Source organism: Pelodiscus sinensis, chromosome 2 (assembly GCF_049634645.1).
Source record: "Pelodiscus sinensis isolate JC-2024 chromosome 2, ASM4963464v1, whole genome shotgun sequence".
NCBI classification, from domain to species: Eukaryota; Metazoa; Chordata; order Testudines; family Trionychidae; genus Pelodiscus; species Pelodiscus sinensis.
Window position 1 is genome coordinate 181700022 of NC_134712.1, and position 14627 is coordinate 181714648.

At 43.7% G+C, this 14627-nt stretch overlaps 1 long non-coding RNA gene across 1 annotated transcript; it reads right to left on the bottom strand.

The window, feature by feature from the left end:
• Window positions 1–313: 313 nt before the first annotated feature.
• On the bottom strand, window positions 314–14423 carry LOC142827286 (uncharacterized). The gene is made up of 3 exons (XR_012901923.1): window positions 13712–14423; window positions 10920–10972; window positions 314–1060 (listed from the first exon to the last, which is right to left on the bottom strand). It is a non-coding gene; the product is annotated as an uncharacterized LOC142827286 (long non-coding RNA).
• Window positions 14424–14627: the final 204 nt, after the last annotated feature.

Genomic DNA, 14627 nt, shown 5'->3' on the forward strand with positions numbered 1-14627 from the left:
CACAGATTTCACAACATCTGTGTCAGATATCTTTCATGACAGTCATCCAGCCCTCTCATTCCCATGGCAACCTGGCTCCCTGTGAAGCCATCCTGGCCTACTGTCTCAAAGCCCAGAGCAGAAACAGAGTTAATGCTGACAGACCCAAAATTCCCACTACTATTTTCCCCATGGGGTTGTGTGGAAACTGAAAGAAACTAACATGGATCTTCTTCAGTTTTGCTACCCCCTGTAGGGCAGGCTTCTATAGGTTAGGTATGGGGGAATGTCACTGCTTAGGTTTCATTCTCCTCTCCTGGAAAACATGCTAGGCCATCTGAGTGAGGTCTCTGCTCCTGCTGTCCCTATGAAAGCTACCAGATGACAGAATGATGCCCAGGGTACAGAATCCTATACAGAATAAAAAGAAAAAACGACAATGCGAAAGATAAGTTGTCCCTTTGTTACTAAATTATGCTTGCTATTGATATAAGTACCTTATGTGATGGCATCACCATCCTGCCTGAGTACATAAATATTTAGATTTTATTTATTTTGGATCACACTTATTTTGTAAAATTATCATTTAAAGAAAACCATTTGTATGCTCAGCTATTTAACAGATGAGACGTTCCAATAAAAACGGACAGACAAAACAATTCAGACAGCTATCAGTTAGACACTACATGCAGCTGTAATACATCTATTGATCAGATAATTTCAAAACACTGAAGATTGTGCTTGCCAAACATTTCTGTCTGCCAGATTATCCCTGAAATGGTTAAACAGAAGTAGGATTTTAGGAAGGGACTTGACAGAAGAGGGGTGTAGTGCACATGCATATCAACAGAAGAATCAGGATATCATTTCTGAATAGTATTTTTTATCCACACCAGAAATAATTGCTATCACATGTATAAAAGGCAACACGGCCCCAGAAATAACTTTGTAATGTTCATGTTCCATATATAGACAGCCTTCCTGCTCCGTGTGGCACAAAAGGTAAATTCCAGGTGATTGCAGCAGGGTATTATCTTCACCATGTCAGAGTGTTCCTTCACAATACGCTAATGGTCAGAACCTAAAGAAAAGAGTAAAGTATGCTGATTTTTTGCTAGATGCATCACCCACAATCCTATATGCACACCTAAAGATGACTGACTGAGACATTAGACAACATAAAGTGTTTGCTTTCTGTTAAATCAGTGTTACAAAAACATTGATCCTTAGAATGAAATATTGTGAGAACTGAGCATTGGGTAATTAGGGCAGTGGGAAGGGGTGTTTTTTCTTACTAATTGGACTCCGGAGTGAGCAGGCTGGAGAATCAATGGTTACACATCATGGCAGGCTGTTCCTTGACAGGAGCAACACTGCGGATTGTAAAATTCATCTAAGAAGTTTAGGATAACCACATGTGTGCCTTTCACCAGTGACATCTAGGGGCAAAACAACCTCCCATCTGTGTTATGGCCCATGACTTTACTTAGGCCCCTGACAACCAAGAGCAGAGAAAGCAAGCAATGAGCATCATTCTGAGTCCTCCTGTGCATCCTCGGTAATGGTCAAAAATCCTGGGAACCAGAAGGGAACTGCAGCCCTTCCATACCAGCCAGCCACACGAGCTAAGGACTACAGTTTTAATGTATCAATGCCTTACTCATAGACAGTTACAGAACAATGTACATATGGAGGAACCAATGGTCATCTGAGTTATTTTGGGAGTAACTAAATCACACTACAGCCTAGTTATGTTGCTCTACTATCATAATTATTGGAGTACAATCCCCATTACTTACTAGAGATCCTGGAATAAAGAAGCTATTCAGCTGTATAGGGGAGCTGTTCAGGCTTAGTTATAAAAGAGGAAAACTTTCACAGGAAGTTTCCAAACCACATTATTGGGTCTCCCAGACATAGACTTTTATATTTTGTGGGAGGAGATCTGAGAGGGTTTTTTCAAACAAAGAATGCTCATGTATCTGATTTGATAGGTCTTTTGAATAGACATTGATGAAATGCGAGCTGCATTTTTTAAATAAAGTCAGCCTTCAGGAAGAAGCTTGCACAGTGATCTGCTTAATAAACAGGCCCAGATTAAAGAATTTTGGAGCCCTGTGGAATATGGAAGTCACTTCAATACACAAACACATTCCTTAAACTAGACAGAGCAGGTGACATACAAGACAATCACACCCTATTCAAAACTTCTGTGTGCCATCCTTCTCCTGCCTCCCAAGATTCTCAAGTGAGCTGGAGGGAAGAGCCATAGGTCAGACTTTCAAGAAGGGAGATGACAAGGCTTCTTATGGTTCAGTGGTTATGGCAGAAGAAGGGAGTGGGGTGTGCCAGGTCACAGTGACTACTCAGGTTTGTCTTGGTCACCCCTCCATCATGATATATGGGAGGGGAGTATGGCCAGGGCCAATTTTGAGTTAGTGGCATTGCCTCTTGTGCATGGAGTCACAGCACCAATCAACAGAGGGGTAGCCATGTTAGTCCATAGCCACAAAAACAATGAGGAATCCTGTGGCACCTTAAAAACTAACAGATTTATTGAGCATGAGCTTTCGTGAGCAAAAACCCATTTTGGGGTTTTGCCCACAAACACTTATGCTCAAATCTGTGAGTCTTTAAAGTGCCACAGACTCCTCACTGATGCTAAAACAATCATATTCTTTTTGGTTTTTTTCTCCACATTGGTCAGTGCACACTGATTGACCCACGCCTGCCTAAAACAGCTCAGTCATGCAGTAATGACTTGTGCTTAATTTTTGTTGTTTTACGTTCAAAGTGAGTGATTGTTGTAGTGTTGTATATAAAGTGATAGTGAAGTTTGTAAGACTTTCCAGGAAGTAAATTACACATTAAAACACTCTGTGCTTGCAATGATATATTTGTTCATGCTTCTGCAGAGACCTCAATTCAATCAAACTACTTAAGAAATAAAATTAGCATACAAACCTCAAACTTGCATCACAGCCCTTGAATGTATGTAGATACTAATATAATATGGGAATTTTCTGGACAGATTAATGAATATTACTAAACACTCATTTGCAGTTGATGGAAAACTCTTGAAAAACTGATTTAGAGACCATTCCGCTTATAAAATTATATATATCTCTTTCTGAAGGGAAATTTGCATGAAAATAATATCCTTGTTTTGACAAACACTATGGCTCCTGCTGATTATTCATATGAGCCCAAAGTATTTTCCAATAATATGTATCAAATGTTTAATAATAGTCAAAGAGTATACAATTCAGTTTTAAAATAACCATTGAACCAAACACTGGAAAGACATACACATAGCACCGTTTCTTGAAAAAAAAAAACAAAAAAAACCAGACATATGAGAAAGGAGGATTTAGCCCCAAAAGTTCTTAAATACACAAATACATGGGGACAAAATCCACTACATAAACTTATGGAGCCAAAGTCATTTAAGGGGTGTCTCAATTGACTCTTGCAGTTACACCAAATAGGACTTTGGCCCATGAAATGTCTTTGTAAAACCAACATGATCCTTTTGTTTTAAACTGCTGTGGAGTTCTTGCTCTATTAACCAACAGTCAAAGCCCTTTTGGAAGCAAAGAAGGCATATTATATGATACATAGAAGTGTATCTTAAACACAAAGCAGAATCTTGCCCATAATCACAGGAATGAAGAATAATGCTATTAGATATTATTGGAGTACAGTCCTCATGGCTTAATAGAGATCCAAGAATAAAGAAAGTATTCCGCTATATGGGGGAGTTGTTCTAATTTAGTTATAAAAGAAGATGAAGTTCCTTGCATGCTGATAGATGACATTAAATACATTTTATAAAAAGTAGTCAAATTCCTACACTACTCATTGTTTATGAATGTTCATACTAATTATACTGTGCATGCTACACTTCATGAAGTTTTGAGTCTTCTAGATTACTTTTGTTTATAAAACAATGTAGGAAATGTCACCCCCATATGAACATACATATAAGTGGACTCCTCCCCACCCAAAAAAACCATATACACAATCATTGGTGGAAATGAGCATTTATTCTAGGGACAGCTCATACCAGGATTTCCCCATCTCCATTGCATTTTAATTAGAGTAAAAAAAAGTAAGATGAGAAAACAATATCCTCACCACCAAGGGCTTTTGTTTCACTTCTCTTTAACAAGTAACATTTAAGGGTGATTAGAAACGTACACCACCTGGACTTTACAGAACTAGAATGAAAACGGGCTGATTTAAAGAGATATGCTATTTTCTAGCACTAATGCTCAAAAAGTTTAATATCCTTAATTTTAAAAATAAAACAATTAGCATTATTAGCCACATTGTTTACTGAGCTGACTTTAGCTTTGTCTTGCATTTTTATGCATCTTTTAATCTTACCCAGAAATGACATCTATCACCATCAATATCACTCTTTGAGGGGAACATTTTTCTATCTATATAAAATGTATTTTTACTTTTCCCCTGCAATTTCTAATTAGATAATAGCTCAGTGTAATAGCCTGTAGACACATTGCCAGCTACACTATATTCAGAGAGAAATAGCATAACTTCTTATGTGTTCAGAAACAAACTCTGATCTAGCCTTCCAACTTACTAAATACAAGAAGAGTTGCTTGCAATCTCTCCAGAAAAACATATACCTGGGCAAATCCTGTTACTTGAATATGAAGCTCTTGACAATAATTTGAGCAAATTCATTAGCTAACTAGCTTATTATTCTGAAACTTGGTATTTTTAATCTATGGGGAGTCACACGGTTGAATTAAGAGATTTTTGGATTTCCCCTGGTTCCTGTTAGTCTTCACAGGGACTTTCCTTCTTCATTCTCAAGAGTCCCCTCACAGAGCCTTTAGTTTCGAGCGCACCTAGATCTATCTGTCACAGTAACCACAATAAAAACTCTCAAGTCCCCTCCCTAGGCATACAGGACTGCATGGAACTTCCCTTTGGAACTCATTAAGCCAGGAGTCCTAGTTCTTTCACAGGGATCACTGTGAAGTATGGTCTTTCTGTCCCTCCCCGAAATGGCACAATGCACTCTTTCTGTTGAATCTATGAACAGCCCTAGCTAGTAGCAATAGGGAAATCAGGTCATTCCCCTCACTGTAATTATATGAGCAGGGAGGAAACAATATCAAAAACATTGTGCATTGTAAGTGTATCCAGAATCCTATGGCTACCTGTTAAGTACCCAATCTTTCTGCTTGTTAGTTCAACAGCAAATCTCCCAGCAATTTCAATAGAAGATCAAACCCAAAGGCATGAATGTGCCCCCAGCAATGTCTCTTAGAACTAAGCAGTGTTGCCCTGTGAACAGCTGAGACCTCTAACAGTCCTTCTTTCCTCCCCCATCTGAGAATTCAGTAAAGTTTCAGTACAGAAAACTCCCTTTCCCCTCCCCTCACTACTCATGGGTCATTGGATCCAAGCTACTTTTGACACTTAATACAGGAAAATAGGAGGCACCATACACATTTAACTACAAACAACAAATTCCAGATAGCAAACTACAGGCAAGCCTGATTTTCAAGAAGCAACAAGCAAGCACTCGCAAATCTAGCTGACTTCAATGAAAGCTGTGAGTGCTCAGCAATCCTAAAAATAGACCCTATACTTTTTTATTGGAACATATTACTTGGATTCAGGGTCAGAACCATTCTTCCAATGTACCAGGAAGAAGCTATTTACACCTGCAAACATTAATTCACATTAACAACCTTAAACATTCAGAGGCCTCAATTTTGCAAATCCTTATGGACTTTGTAAAAATTCATTCATCCCAATCACTCTGACATGCATTAGACTAGTCAGGTGGATAAAGTTAGGCATGGACTTTCGTATTTGCAGGATTGCAGTTCATACAAGGATCCCCTTCTAAACTTGTGAGTTTCTCTCACAGTAGCAACTTGAGTTAAAGCTACAATGATTTCACTTTTAATCTTTGAAGATTACTTCTAAACATGTTTAAACATAGAGGGTCACACTTTGCTTCTTCTGTAGGCTGAGCTGTTTACACAAGGAGAGAGCTACATCTGAAGCTGTGTGGTCTGTAATGCACCAGCAGCACCAAGGGCACAGGGAAATTCTTCTCCCTGTTGCAGTTTGGTGGCAAGGGAGGTAATGAAGACCAGTGCTGGGGTTGAGGACCAGAGCTGAGGGTCATAAGTGGCTCTGGATGATCCTGAGTCCCTGCGCTTTGTCCTTTATCTTCCAGTTTCTTGTTAACCTACCCCCATCCTGTATTTTCCCCCTTCTTCCATCAACACTGCCCCATCCCTCTAGTCCCTGTTGCTTTCTTCCCCTTTCCAGTCTACTCTTTCCCTCCCACCCAGATTCCCATTTCCCCTAAAAGCCTTCCTGCTAAGCCTCCTGATCTAAGTTTAACTGTAACCTGACGTGCACAAGTTAAATTGCTTCCTGTGATATGCGTAGGCAGCAGCTGGGTGCACCGAGCCATCTAGAACTCTGAGGCCTTGTCTGCACTAAAAGAAAAATTACCACTGCCGTGATCAATCTTCCGGAGTTTGATTAAGTGAGTTTAGTTAAGATTAGCTAAATCAAACTCAGAGGGCACCCCCACCTGCATCTGGTACTCCTGCTTTTGTGAAGAGTAAGGGAAGCCAATGTGAACGTTTGCTTCCATTGGCCTCACACTGTGGGGATGCCGCCAAGTTTGGCTTAAGGTAAGCCGATTCCAGCTATATATTCTACATAGCTAGAGTTGTATACCTTAAGCTGTGCTGACAGGTCTAGAGTAGACCTGGCCAGAGTCTTCTCTGAATCAGGCTTTTCCAATTTTCAACAATATCAGTAGAGTTCTGCCCATTGATACCTAGAACATCCCCTGACATCCAGAAGTGATTGGCCGCCGTGTTCCAAACTGACCTCTTTACACAGACAAGCAGAAATGCTATAAAGTTGGTCTGGGAAAGCAAAGTCCTACTCAATGAAGTGCTTGAAATTTAAAGGCATATCATTATTTGAGAAACGGATTGCACTCTTTACTCAGTGGCCTCACTATCAGACCGGAATTCACCAGTCTCTTAGGTTAAGAATGAGATCATAACATGAGGTAATAATAAGTGATTCTTGTAAGTGGTTTCCCCTCCTGTCCTTGGAACCATGGCCAGTAAGTGCTCCAACTCTGTCCATACTCTCAAACCTTCACCAAGTGTCATTAGTATTAGATCTCACTTTATGCTCCAGGTGCAACACAATATAGTCTCAGACAGAAGGGGCCCCCTCCTGCTTCCTGGCCCAGCCTTTTGTATTGCTTGTTTTCTTCTAACCATCCTGCTGGTGAACTAATTAGCTCATTAGATTCCCTTCCGGTATAAGAGATACCCCACCAAATTTCCAAACCCAATCAATCAGACTACCTAACTGCCTCCTACTCTAACTGCACCCAGCACTTTGCTTGCTCTAAGTGTTGTGGCCATGGTGCTGATCTCCCTTCCCCCATAGTTTCTTCCACGTGAGGATTTCACAGGACTTACAAACAGGAATTCATTATGCCAGCATGGAGTGTACTTTGTTTTGCAGCCTTGTTCCTACCTTCAGTATCCCTAAATGATTTACAGGGTTAAACATCAAAGTTTGATGTTAAAATATACCAGGGGGCTGTGCCCCCTGCTCGCTACGCTCACCAACCCATCTCTCTCTCTGGGGGTAGGGCAGTCCTGGCTCTCATCCTGTCCACCAGGGAGGGCCAAAGCTGGTCCAGCCCCGGTCTCCCTGCTCCCCCCCAGTTGCCTGGGAGGGCCAGGCCAAGGCCATGGCAGCCCGCCCCCACACCAAGCATTGGGAAAGAAAGTGGGGGTGGGGAGACAGCACGGCTGAGGGCAGAGGGGCAGCAGGACAAAAGCTTTTCCTGCAGGATGCAGAATAACATGATAACATCACTCTATCGTCCTTTGGGAAAAATGTTCTCTCTATATAGAGAGAGAAAGAGAGAGAAAATACAGCACAACAGCAGAGGGGACCCGGGATCTCCTTCAACAGTGAGGGGCCCTGTTCTCTGAATCCCTTGTCTTGAGTGGCCTTGCTCCCTCCCCTCCCAGGTCCCTGTGTCCTCCGCTTCCTGTGTGCTGCTGCCCCATTTTCTACAGTGCCTATGATGAGGGGCCCCATTACCCTCATTTGGAGGGGTCCCACCCCCTGTCCCTGGCTGGGAGAGGGGGAGCCAGGTTCGAGTTCCTGCACCAAGCCCTCAGCACAGAGGTGCTGGACAGGCCCAATATCTGTCCCAGAAGGGCTGGGACAGGCCACGGTAGCCACTCAATGTTTTGGCGTTCGGCAGGCCACAGAGCAAGCCCCACCACCATGGTGCTGAGCAGGGTGTCGTTGCTGGAGCTGGTGGGCCTGGCGCCCTCCCTGCTCTGTGGCATGACTTGGGCTGACTTCAGGGTGCAGGTGGTGCAGATGGATCACTTGCTCGCCTCGGCCATGTGCACAGACGTGAAGGGCCGGGGTAAGCGCTTGCTGGCACTTGACCCAAAGCAGGCATGGGGAGGGGGTGGTGGCAGTGCTCAAGAGATTCTGCCTGCGGAAGGATGTTCTAGTGGAGCCCTACCTCCACAGTGAAGGGCTGCCGGAGAGAGGCCACACGGCTGAGGGGGGAGAGGCGGCAGGACAAACATTTTTCCTGCAGGATGCAGAGTGACGTGCTGACATCACTTTGTCGTCCCGCAGGAAAATGTTTTTTATATAGAGAGAGAGAAAACCACACAGAAAGACTGGGAGAAAGAGGCATGTTTTCAAATGAGCTTTTAAAAGAGGCAGGATACAAAGCGGCAAGCACAGATTAGGGGACCCAGATACCATTATATTGTGATGAGCACAATATAAAGACAAAGTAAAAGGGTGGATCCACAGAACTAGGCCCACAGACAGGCTGGCAGTTAACAACAAAGCAACAGAGAAGCACCAAGTGGGGGACAGTCTCCAGTCAAGCTTTATACAGAGGCTTTGTAAAAGTCTTTGCACAATACGTCTGCCTCCCAACTGTATTTGGCTGGTCCATCCCTGGGCAGGAGCACAAGGAAAGCTCCTTGTACCTTCTTCCTTCCAGTGCAGGTCATACAGCACAGGACCTGTACCCCTCATGCCAAAAACAAACTCGACTGGTATTTATCTAGATTTTTCTATTAGCACAGATTGCAAGCTCAGCATGTTATGGTCTGCCAAATATTGACCAGACCCAAAGGGCCCCCTCTGTGTGCCATTACATATATCTGATGGGAGAGCTGCATAAATAGCAGTCAGGGAGAAAAAACATTCTTCAAAAGTTTTGTCTGGACACTCCCATGGTCACCTCCTATTAATAACCAGAACCTCATTCCACCCTCAGATAGACTCAGATTCCCTAATGCTGCCTGTTATACAAAATCAAACACATTGTGTACAGGGGGGGGTGGGGAAAGGGCTGTGGTGTTTTGGCACCTAACCTTTATAACACTCTAAGGTATGAGTTCCCAAACTGTGGGGGAGGGGCGTGAAGAAATTCAAGGGGGGGTACGAGGTGACTCAGCTCCCTCCCCCATCAAGTTTTGCTGCCCTGTTCAGTTCCTTTTTTCCTTTCGCTCAACAAGTTTTGCTGCTATTTGGGGTGGGGCATGAGTGATTTTCAAAAATCAAAAAGGGGAGGGCGTGATACCAAAAAGTTTGGGAACCACTGCTCTAAGGAATAACATTATCTGCCTTGGTTTTTGTACTTCTTTCTACTGTTGCCTCTCCTCTCATACCCCCTCCCCCCCATTAACTCTTCTGTTCTCCTATCCTCTCTTCCCATCCCTTCCTCTCTTCTTCCCTTTTTCCACTGCTTGCTGCCTAATTCTCTTCCCTGCCCCTTTAGAGCTCCCTCCACTAGAGTCCCATCCTCCTGCCTCATTTTCCAGGTCTTAGCCTCTTAGACTCTTTCATCCTGCTGCTGAGTAGGAGTTTCACTTCTCCATGTTGTCTTCTCTCGAGCCTCCACTTTTCTAGGTGTCTCTCATCCACCCCCTAACCAATAATAGACACAAAGCACCGAGCAACCTTTCTCCCACCCATTCTTCACAGAGAATCCATCAGCTCTTCTGCCCGATGCACTACTAGCCTTTCAGCCCTGCACCCAAAGCGCACATGCCAGACTCCATTTTCACCTTTGTCCCCCACACTTCAGCAATGCCACTCCCGTCCCTCAGCACTTCCCCCAGACTCATCCAGTCCTTTGTCTCTTACTCCTTCCTTTTACACTTTTAAGATTTCAGCTGTGCAGAGGGATGGCCGAGGTTGCTGTCTGTGGCTTCAGCAATTGGTGAGGAAGCTTTCAGAAAGGGAGAAATAGGAACACAACGTCAGTACCACCTACCACAGGAAGCCCCAAAAGCCGGCTTATAAAAAGAAAAGAAAAGAAAAAAGAATCACTGAACACTGCTGATCCTGTGAGGAATACGGTGATTCTTCATAGTGACAGGTGACTGGAGAAGACAGTAGGGAAGCAAAAGGGGAGGGAAAAAGGACTTGAGGATAGGATACAAAGAAGTTAGTAGGTTCTGAGTGAAGGAAATATTAATTTGGGGATACAATAGAAAATTTGAGATGAGGCATATTTTTGTTGGGCCCCAGGCCTAGTTAGTTTTAATGAATCCCTGAAATAAGGCTGTTCCAGATGGCAGCAGCTGCACAGAAGAAAATTCACATACTAACAGTTGTAGCAGTAAAGGACATGGGAGAGCCTTGTGCTACCTGAGAAGAGAAAACAAAAATATATTATTGTCCCCATTTTGGATATGGGTCAGCTGAAGCACAAAGTAATTAGACAACTGCTGAAAGTCAGGAGTTGAGGACAGCACTTAGGAGTCCTTCTTTATACTCTTGTCTAACCACTTCACACTCTCCCCACGAATGAGGAGGCCTTCTTCCATCCCTCCCTAGCCCTCACTTACCAAAGTCCTTTATTTTGGGAATCAATTTCCTCAAACAGCCCAGCTTTGTAAACCTTCAAAAACAAAAACAACACAGTCTTTCAAGTCTACACCAAGTAATATCTCTTTCTAATTACCTTTTTATTTGTAGTACCTAGTTAATAGCAGGGTGCTTTGAAAATCACACTAAGATTTCCATAACAACATTTCTAGGGATAAAAATAGCACTACAGTGACAACTTACTGTAAAAAGGAAACTCTTAGATGTATATGCCCTGTGCAACATTTACCATTAGCAATAGTTCGACAAAGTGTTTGATCAAGGCTGTCTGCAGCATTTTAATTTCCATTTTTGACACATTTCTTGCCTGGTTTAGATGCCAGAGAGCCGATTAGTTCTTGCTGGTGCTGGGAGGTGAACGTTACAAAGGAATGATTTCCTCCTAAGGAAGGTAGAATGCAAGCGATGCTGAGTGAGATGGAAAAGAAACACAGAAGTGGGAACACTGAGTATAGCAGCAGGAGAGAAGATAATTTTCTAAAGCAGCCATTTTTGAGCAGATGGGAATGAATCAAGTCAGGGACGCTGCAGTCTAGAAGGTGAGACGATCACCTCTTCAGAGAGATGATTCCTTCAGAAAATGTGCTAATCTTCACAGAGAGAGCACCTTTAATGCTGTATAATCCTCCCAAGGGAGGAAATCGAATCTCCTTTGTGCCAAGGATGTGGAAATCATGGAAGGTGGCAATCCCCAGTGACATTAACTTTACTAAGGAACATTATTAATGAAATTCACATTAACATTATTAATGACATTAACATTTATTAATGATATTAACATTAATAAGGAAGGGATATTGCCACAAGCCTTGACCAAGGAACAACTGGAGATATGATGCTGTGTAAGCAGCCATTTATGTTGGCAGAAAAGAGTGGAGTGGAGAACCCTTACAGGAATACATACATATTCATCACACGAGCCTATACAGATTATATACAGGGGTGACACACAACAATTACACTTATCAAGAGATAACACAGCAATAAGCATGTGAATTACTTTGTAATTACCATGCTTTTCACTTGAGTTCTTTTATTATTTTTCAGGAGCTCTATAATTAGCTGCATTTCTGAAAAGGAAGGTTGCATCCCACAGTTATGGCTACATGTGTGAGCAGCAAACAATCTCAAACCAGTTCTTCATAATACAAAATTTTCAATATAAACTGTGTAGATGGAATTAAGTGATGGACTCTACCACTACATTCAAAATAGTGGGAGACTGCAGCAGCTCTAACGAAACATGAATGTTCAAGTAGAGTACATGTGTATCACTTGCAGACTTTGCCTTGCATCTGGATACCAAATAATTGTCAGTTCAAGATTGCAGTGAATATCAAATTAGTTCCTAAACACTTTTAGGTAACACATAGGAAATATCAGCCTGAAGTCATGTTAGCACCAATTAAGTTTTATCCAGCCTTAAATAAATCACCAGCCACTATCCCTGGGGTCATGCAGCAAGGCGCAGTGGGGAGTAGCACTGTGAGAGTTGGTGCCTGGTTTGGTGACAGGGATTCATGCTCCATGGCAGCTTTGAAGGTGGCGCACACAGTACCCAGTGACCAGAGTATGAGGCCCCATTTCCACCTCCCACACAGCAGTAAGCACTGTGGACCCACAAGGATCTCGCTGAGTGGGAAGGGTTTCTTTCACAGGGCCCCCAGCGCATAATGGGGAAAGGTAGATCGGCGACAGGAACCTGGCAATCCACACCTCTCATCATCTGCTCACTGTCGGTCAGGACTTGAGCGGGACTGAGAATTCAAGTGAAACCGATGGTCTGATGAACGTCAAGGACCACAAGACCCATTGTGAAGCGTACTAGTGCTGGCCAGTAGGTGACCAATTATGTTGCTCTCTGAAACGGTCCTGGGAGTGATGCTGAGGTCTCGGAGATGCAGAGGGCTTGCCTCTGTGCCCATTCTGGGGGTCATGTGCCTCAAGAAGTCTGCACCATGGTACCAGTGAACATCACCTCAGAACTTGTCTTTGGTGTCCTGAGTCAGGGGACTGAGGGAGTGTCCACAATGTCTGCCTCCCTGAGTCTGTGGCTTGAAGGCTTCATGCAGGGAAGCGCTGGTGGGATGGACCTTTAGGAAGGGAGCAGGGCCACTGGGGAGATGCCCAAAAAGGAGCTTAATGAGGGCTTGCCCCCAACCAAGGAGCTGTCTGCAAGGCCTTCGGTGCTGGAGGCTGTTATTGCTGGGTGCTGGGTGCTGGAGGCTGTTATTGCTCCCCGGCACAAACACGTCAGGACTGGGCCACTCCGCCTGAGCTGGACCCCGACTCCCTAATGGAAGGGACTGTGTGTCTTGGCTTCCCTCCTAGCTACTTCTTCCCTTTAAGGAGCATGGGTGAATGTCCCCTCACCAATGCCTTTGCCTTCTTAACAGGAGCCGATGAAGGGACATTTACCCATGCTCCCCCACCGGGGGATGCTGACATTTTTATCTGGTGCCAGGGTCAGCACTGACATCATCAGAAGAGTCCTCAAGCTAATGCCCCTTTTTATTTTAGACTAGGCTTTAAGTGATTTGCAAATTCGACACTGGTCTTAAGTCCAGCAATCTAAATTTCCCCTTCACATGCCTCCTTCTCTACACCCCTTGGTTCGAGCAGACCCAGAGTTCAGAGGTGCATCTACAGAGTTAACTTCTCTTCCTGAGTGGGGGAGGTAACAAGGCATCTTACTCACTCTGCTGGTCACTCACCATCTGCCTGCTCATGCACTGCTAGCCATTCGTCTCACCTCTCTGCCGCTGCCCTGCTGGCAGCTTGTCCCATCTCTTTGCCACCACCTTGCTGGCTCTCAGTCACCATCCGCCACCATCCACTTCTTGGCTGTGATTTCTGCCCATCAGTCTCAAGTGATTTCAGCTGCCAGAGATTTCAATTTTTAGCAAGCAGGGTAGAAAAAGCACAACTCCTACATGATTAATATGAGAAAGAGGCACCTAACGATGCTTATTTAGCTCTGTTCTTTGAACAGTGTGCAAGGGAAACAGGTCAAACCAGTCCAAGCCAGGCAAGGGAGGACATATTGCTTCCTGACCAGAATAAACTTCCCTCTCCTCTCATAAGCTTTGAAGTTGCACCCCAACTTGGCAAGGTTCTTTCTGCTAATTGAGAGCCCTTTCCTTTGGAACAGATTTAGTACAGTCCTGCCTTTCTGAAGTCCCACAAAATTACAAACATTGCTAACCATAGTTCAGCTACTTCTACATTAATACAAACATAACTGGTGTTGGGTCATAAATTACATTCATAACAATGAGCAAAATACCACTCCATCTGCTGAATATTTAACAAATCTAAGCAAAGCAGGGGCAAACTGCATTTACATAGACATACCCAGGGTCTCTCCCACCAGGGACACATTCCATCAGATCCTGTTTACACCACATTCATTAAAAACTAGTTACAAATAATAATTTCCCATAATAGTTATTGTTTCAGATCGAGTCTTTCACAGGCCAGGTAACTCTTAGCTTGGGTCCAGCAATTTTCCACTCCACTCCCAACCTCCCTCCCCCCCCCCCCCCGCCTTCTGCTGTTGTTTGAAAACACCTGGAAACAAAAGGATTGTATCTTTTTGGGATGGGGAGGCAGAGATGAAGCCAGCTGAAGACCCTCATTGCTTTCCTCTCCTGATAAAGAATCTTCAT